At 31.0% G+C, this 8,416-nt stretch overlaps 1 pseudogene; it reads right to left on the bottom strand.

The window, feature by feature from the left end:
- Positions 1-2,174: 2,174 nt before the first annotated feature.
- Positions 2,175-5,230, bottom strand: LOC149542551 (hyperosmolality-gated Ca2+ permeable channel 4.1 pseudogene; annotated as a pseudogene).
- Positions 5,231-8,416: the final 3,186 nt, after the last annotated feature.

The raw sequence follows: 8,416 nt of genomic DNA on the forward strand, positions 1-8,416 counted from the left end.
TATCTCCCAACCAAATTTGAGACTAAACTCTTTTAATCATTGATTAGGTCATTGATTAAGTCATTTATTGTTGTTACTTGGTAGTTTATATGGTAGTTTATTTGGTAGTTTTTTTGGGTAGTATATATGGTAGTTGATTTGGTAGTTAAATTAGTAGTATATTTGGTAGTTTATTTGGTATTATATTTGGTAGTTTTTTGTGAAGTATATATGGTAGTATATTTGGTAGTATATATGGTAATATATTTGGTAGTTTATTTGGTAACTTATTTGGTAGTTTATTTAATCATTAATTTAGTCATATTAGGGCATGATGGAATTGAACCACCATCGTCCTACTTATAAAGTAGGTGCTCTTCCATTAAGATAGTACCCTTTAAATAATAATGTAAAAATTTGACAGAGTTGTCTTCCCAACATTAGATCTACCATGATCATGGTCACTGTAACATGATATACTCTTCTTAAAGAATAGAAATTTTAGTTATTATGAAAAAAAAAATCTAAATCTTTATCAATAACAATTCAAGAATTTTAGTTTCTTTTGTTCAAGCATTTTAAAATTATATTTCATGTCAATTACACTTCTCTAAATTATTTTATGATAGACTCTTATAAAATATAATTTGGACCACTTTGGCCACACACAAGTATTGTTTCTTGTGCTAACTTCTCAGAAAAAGATATAAATGATTATGTAATTTAAGTCAAGAAAATAGACCTTTGCATTAAATATAAACATCAAACCTCATTAAAAAATCGCATCTATTTAAAACTACAAAACACTATCAATTGAAATACTCACTTTTTAACATATGGAGGTACCAATGGATCAAATCTTTCCTCTTCCTTATGCTCAGGTGGGTGCTAAAAGTGTTAATTACACCTAATGTCGACATTTATTGAACCTTAGTTTACAAACAACATAAAAATAGGAATTTGATAAAAATAAGACACATGAAAAGATTTTTTTTATCAATGATCTATAATTAAGTTATTCCTAGTAATAGGGAAACTGGTGTCAATTCATAAATGTAACAAAGCACTAAATAATATGGTCAAATTTTTCTTAATTCAACTATTGTTTTACTATATTATTTTAGTAGCTAATCCCTAGCCACATCCATAATCAAGAAATAGGTTGGCCATTCACACACACCCATCTATCTAACATCAAATCTCTCAGAAACACAATAAAACATTGCTAAATGATGCAAAATAGGTTTGGAATAGAAAAAAACATTATTGGTAACCCAACCAAGTCTCCCAACCCAAAGAAGTCCTTAATATTCACTAAACTATATTATCATTTTATTTATCGAGGCTGATTTCTTACTCTTGAGTTTCAAGTTTGTGACTAAGATTATTGAAATGAGATGCATATTATAATTATAATATGGATTATTGGATCAATAGTTAGTTGTAGAAAATTCAGCACAAAACTTTAGCTTATGTTAGTTTTGTTAATATTTTCTTAATTCAACTAGTGATTTTATATAATATTTTGGTAGTTGGCCCCCTACCACACCCATGATCCAAAAATATACTGGCCATTTTCACACACCTCATCCATCTATCCTCCAAACTGCAAGAAACATAGTAAAACATTGCTAAAATGTTAAGAAATAGCTTTGAGATGGAAAACAAAATTAAAGAAAATTCCTTTGTGAAGATCTCTAGAGAAAAATCATTTCAGCCATCTAACATGAAGATAGAAAACTATATAAAATAAGAAGATTTTATTGGAAGAAAACAATTTACCATTCCAGATGCCCATATTTACCATTTCCATGCTTAATGTCTTTCTAAAATTAAGCTATTGCATATTATGGCCAGGTCCTAAGGGTTCAACCAAGATGCCTCATGTTTGTTGTGACTTTTTTAAGTAATAAAGATTGGCCAATTTTGAAGAGGGAGAGGTGGGCTAGGGTATGTCTAGGAGTTGGGAAGATAAAATGTCTAAAAATGGAACTAGTTAATATACTTTACATAATTTGACCCAAATAGAAAAAATTAGTTATCCTACAACTATTTCATACATTTGACATTACAACCACACTTCCAAGTGTTTGAACTCATAAAAGTCTAATTAGATTAAAATTGAAAATTCCAGATAATTTGGAGAGAAATACATGTATTTAGTATTAATCTAAATGGATCCTCAATGAAAAAAATTAAATAGAAGAAACATCCCAATCATACTTTGGCTATGCATACACCTCATATTTAGTAGGTCCATCAACAATACTATCAATGGTCCATACACCCTTTAGTATAGCTGGTGGAAAACCATTTTTTTATAGGATATTAGTTTATCTATGCCACATTTAAAAAAATAAACTATGATTGTCACAAAAGTACACATAAATTATAGCTTCCCAGAATCTCCTTGGACTAAGAAGAAGAATAGCATAGATGGTAGGAATAGAATCACATAAAGATGCATTATTCTTAGAATGGTTGTCATGAGCTTTTGATCATTGCTTGCAGGTAGTCCATGAAAATTATACACAAAGAAAAAATTGTATTTATCCACCACATACTGATATCCAAAGTAACATGCACATATAGGTAGCACAAGAGGTGCGAAGGCAGAATAAATTAGGGTTAGTGCAAAGATTGTAAGATTAAATGCATAATATTGTGCAAAATCAAAAGTTTGAACCATTTGACAGTAATCTTTTCTACTAATTGGATAGACTAATAAATCTCCTCCCTGCAGATCAAGCCCATTTATGCTCTCTCTTTGTGTTGAGTCATCTCCATCATCAAAACTAAAGTATCTTTCTGATAACAGAGATTCATCCAAATTGACCTCTTAACTTTCAGTGACATACACCTCAGTTTGTTCATGTTCTTCATGTGATGACTGCAGCAAGTCATTTTTACCAAACTTTTACAGTTTTTCTTTATCCAAGGAATTGGAGCTAACAAATCAAAAGATATGCCTAGAAAAGAGCTTGTTATCATGAAAGAAAGAGAGGATAGAAAGGAGTTGGTAAAAAAAGATGCACTCATATAATCCTCAATTTTCTTGCAATCATTCCCATTCTCAAGAGAACACCTTCCAATGATGACTGCAATAGTACTCAGAAAAATCAAATTAACAAGCTAGAAAAATAAAAATGTTTTAAACTAGTATAGCTTAATGCTCTCCTAAGATAATCAAATGGCTTTCAATCTTGGAAAGTGACAATAGAGCTATGGGAATAATTATGTACATGCTTACATAAATTAGCATATTTGGTAAGAATTGGAAGAATAGTTCTATAGCCCAACTCAAGCTCTATACCCAAGCCAACCATGACACTGCATTGTCCATACCCTCTACATCAATAATTCATCTAAAACTTTGTAATGCAATTATTATTGCAAGTGGTGAGCTGAAAAATAATAGTAATACAAGAAGGCTAGCATTCACAATCACCTTGTGAATTTTCCATGAAATTTTATTTGTGCCCAAATGATGCCAATGTATGTCAACAGCTGGTGGTGTTCTCTCTACCTCCCAACAACTCTTTTCAAGCTAGAACTACATTATAGAAACAAAATTTCCAATTCATGGTCTCTTTTTCTCAATTCTAGCATGTTGAAGAGCCTTGTTTGAAATGTAGATATCTTTGAAGATGACAAATACAACCCCAACACCCTGAGCTCACCCATCTTTAAAAATTGCTAGCCTACTTGCAAGTTCTTCATGGTGAGCGTCAAGTCTCCTTAATCTATCGTTGTCAGTTAAAGCCAAATGGAATTCAGCCCACTCCTTGAACCTTTATAATTTTAACAAATTGATTCAATTCATACTCTAATCTAGCATGGCATGAACTATGATGTCTCTCTTCAATAGAAAGATTGTTGTGGGCCGTTGTATCTTGCTCATAGAAATATAAAAAATTGTCATGCTCCTTAGAGATTTTCTTACCATCAGTGTAGGTCTACAACCATGCAATATCATCCCTAATTTTTATAGAAGATATTTATATTTAAAGTTTAAAATTAAAATTAACTTAAGTGAAAAGGAGAGAGCCAATAACCCATTAAGTTATTATAATGGCATAAATTATTGATAACACAAAATTTCAATTCATATATTTCCATTGATGAAAGATTGAAACTTGAAACTAAAATTTGCAAAGACGGGCTAAGAAGTACAACTATTATCTCCAATGGACCAATATCAAAATGGAAAAATAGTCATGGCATGAAAAGATATGCATAGTTGGTTTTAGTTTTAGCATAAATCTAAAAAATTGGAGTTATTTTCTATTGGACATCTAGGAAACTCAGGCTCATCACTTGAATTGTTGGAATGAATTGTATCTAAAGTCTACAATATAAGCTCAACCAATCCTAACTAGACATCTCACTCTACATAAAAATATCATGGCTCCTTGGTCCCTACATCCCACTTTGTTTTCGCACTTTATGTATACTTAGCTACTTTCTGATTCGTGAGATGTGAAATGATATATATAACAAGTTTCTTTTGCTCTCATACAGGTAAATCTATTCATATTAAGAAAAAAGATAAATCTTCATGGAGACCAGTTCATCTCAATAGGAGAGGAATTTAAAACCTATGAGAGAAGATAAATGGCAAGTGTGCACAATAATTGTGGAGCTACATACAATTTCCATTGACCAACTTATCTTTTGGCAAAGTATACCTATCAATCCATGCTAAATTGTTGGAATCGTTGAGCTCAATAAACCTTGTAGTTATACAATCAGTTCTAATAAGTGAAGTTTCCTTCAGACTACATTTTCTTAAGGGCCTTCACAAGATCCTTTCTAGTATTTTTTGATGATACTCTGGTTTTTAGTACATCCCTAGCATCTCATTTAGAGAATCAAAATACTAGGCTCGACATATTGGTCAAATAGAAGTTGTATGCTGAGATCTGTAAGTACAAATTCTAAATCATCATGGTCATCTCATTTTGAAGGGATGCATGCTAACCCTTTTGAAGTAACTTAGAAACTTAGTAATTTCTTGGGCTTGGAAAATTTTAATCAAAGGTTTTAAAAAAAAATTTCCACCATTGGCCCCTTCTTTTACATACCAAACTGAAAGGGATGCTTTTAATTGGTTTTTAGAGGTGCAAAATGATTTTGAGGAGCTCAACAAAATTTTTATGATTGCTTGGGTCCTAGCTTGTCCAAATTAACTAAACTTGTCCACCATAAAATTTAATAAAACTTGGTTAGTTCTTTCTAGATGTTACCCCATTGCCTTGAAATGTTAGTAATTTAATGATAAAAAAAGGCACATTTTTCCATATAGGTACAACCTACAGCCACCCTTTATGTGGTTGAAAAATGGTCTTTTTTTCTGTTGGGGATCAAATACTTGCATTGAATTGTTCATTTCTACCTCAAGTACTTGTTGATTATGAACATCCTCATAGAAGAGAAGAAAATGAATTTATTTTTTGTAGGATTATGAGTTTGAGATCATTTAAAAGAAGAAGAAACAGAATGTTCTGGCCAATACAATATCATGCCTATACAAGTTACTTTTTGTTTCATACATTTTCCATTAGCTGAACTATTATGCCATGGATTTTTTTTGAGAACTACATAAGTGACCCTATGAAAATATATCTCAAAGGAGACTGTGGAAGGAAAATGAATGGTCAGTCTACATCTTACTTCTTTCACACAAAAAGTAGTTGAGTATGGACATAGTTCCCCAACTTTAGATCATGTTGGTTAAATGTTTCATTTTATAACACTAGTTATAGTAATCCACACTTTATCATATTTATTCTATATAATACCAGCTGCTAAGCCATCATACTTACTGATTTACACCAATTTATGTATATTTATGTATTATCATATTATTACTATTATTATAATAGTTCTCACTAAATTATGAATGTATACATTTTTTCTAATTCAAAAGAAGACAATCCCCACCATGTTGCATTAACATAATCACCTAATCAACCCTATCCATTCACATGATTTTCCGTCATTGCAGTATCTCTGAATACTCACATGAAATGATAGGTACTAACTATTCACAACTTCAACTCAATTTCTAAATCTAAGCTTTCTTAACTAGTCCTATAGAGTCACTTGGCATTCAATCACATCAATCTTGTATGCCAATATAACTCTTAAAGAAGACTCTACCTTTTGTTGTCAATTTGGACACCAAATTATGGTAGTAGCCATGTAAGGATTGGCAAGATATATCTTTGAGAGCTCAAAAATTGTAAAACTTTGGCATATAAGAAATTCTAATAATTTAAACAATATAGGTCAGAAAATCTATTTAAAAAGTATCAATTAAGTTTTGAAGCTATGGTAATAGATCCCCCAAACCTTATAGAAGCTCATCTGACAGTGAGTGTTCTATGACCCACCTTCAAATCATTAAGAGAAACACAACCAATATCAATCATTGCTAGATCTTGACATATTACTAGAGGAAAATTGAAGCCCATATTCCTTAAAATTATATGCATAATTGCCCCACTATGTACACTGGTAGGAGTCATTATGGTAAGATTCTAACCTGGTAGACATAGATGCTATAATCTTTGAATTTTCCCATCTCACAATCCTTTATAAGATCAAATGCACACAATGGTCTAAAAATATATAAAACGAAGATGAAATTACTTGGTTCAAATATAACATTTTTTGAAGTATCACAACAACTAGTGTCTAAGAAATCCATTCGCATACCCAAATGATGAAAGAAGATCAATAATATGTTCTTCTATTAGATAGTATATCAAATCTCCAACAAATATATAATCAGGTCCATCTAGAATAATTGATGATCTACAAAGCACATGAATTCAGTAGCTAGTCATAAGTCCAAACTCTCAAGAAGATAGTTACTAATAATTAAATTTTTAGTTTTTACTAATAGGCTAGGAAAGATAAAATCAAGAACTTTTAATGAGTGCAAACTAATAGCATACCCAAGAACCAATTTTATAGAAACCAAGTTGAAATTAGAACCTTGTTGACTTGGTCCAAGTGGAGTAGTCAGCAAAGGATTATAATCACTTGACCTCTTCACATGAATAGGTACACCTTGATATAAGCCATACATTTCAAATTTTAATTGCTTAAATTCTATAGAAAAATTAGGAACTATATTTGATACAAAAGAAAAGTTTTGTTATTAGGAATTAAAAATATCTCTTAAGTGCACAAAGTTTCCTCCATGGTAAAGCCCACTTTTCTTCCAACCCCAGTCATAAAATCTTCACCAAGTGTTGTGCCTTATGGACAATTTATTATAAAGTCTCTTAATCTCATCAACAGATAAGTAGGAGATATTTTCCACAAGTAAACTTCTAACATTTCTATCATTGTTTAATTGTGTAGTTTTAGAGTCAAATTCACTTACCCATGTTTCACTTATCCATGTATCATGAAACTATTTGTGCTTGATTATGTTAATGATTCACTTCTATGAAGTTGTTTCTTTATAGTTTTTTTTTTCAACTAGTATTCATCATAAGTTATGGGTTTCTTAAATTAATATTTTCCACCAAATTAAAGCCATTGACTTATCTAGTTGATCACTAATTGCATTTCTACACTCCTCCAAACACTTAGCACTCATTGGATCTAGCTGGTGCTCATAGAAGTGAAGCATCAAGACTTATTAGATCCAATAAGTGCTTAGTGTTCCATTTATTCTTATGAGGGATGGATTTGTGCAAATCACTACTCGTGAAATATGGATTGATGAGTTTGATTCAATAAATATACAGTTAAATCCTGATAGCAATATCATATTTTGACTTGTTGTTGAAAAGTATCCCTTACTTATACTTGAATTTGGTATGAACTAACTTTTATTTTAGTTTATTCAAAACATCCATTAATAGCATATCCTGAATAAAACCCTAAGCCAGCTAATTGGTCTATGTTATAACAAAGAGTTGTTTGATATGAAATGGAGTTGGGGTATGAGATACCTAGGAGAAATACATTATAGGAAATATCTTGTACTTTTATATGGTTATGTATGTAAAATCTAGAATCATAGACAAACAATGTTAGGTAAAATCTAGAATATGTACTGAAATCTACATAAAATATCAAGCTGGTTTCTAGTTTTTCCTTTGTTTCTTTTTAAATATGAATGAAGACTAAAATGAAATGTCGAAAAAAACCAAATAAGAAAAAAAATTCAATAAAAACCTCAGATCAAAGATTCTACTAGAGTCCTTTGTTACAATGGGACATTTTAGGCTAGGGTTGTACCTAGAATTCTATCAAGTGAGACCCTACTACCATTGTGTGGATTAGCTCTTCTATCTAAATCTAAAGTTTCTTTTTACTAACTTTTCAGATCTTTGTGTGGCTAGAGACATGCTAAAAGAAGATAAAACACCCCTGTTCCATAGAAAAATACAAATGTAGAAATCTCGAGCACCAA

Source organism: Cupressus sempervirens, chromosome 8 (genome assembly GCF_028749045.1).
Source record: "Cupressus sempervirens isolate cs-2001-9-10 chromosome 8, ASM2874904v1, whole genome shotgun sequence".
NCBI classification, from domain to species: Eukaryota; Viridiplantae; Streptophyta; class Pinopsida; order Cupressales; family Cupressaceae; genus Cupressus; species Cupressus sempervirens.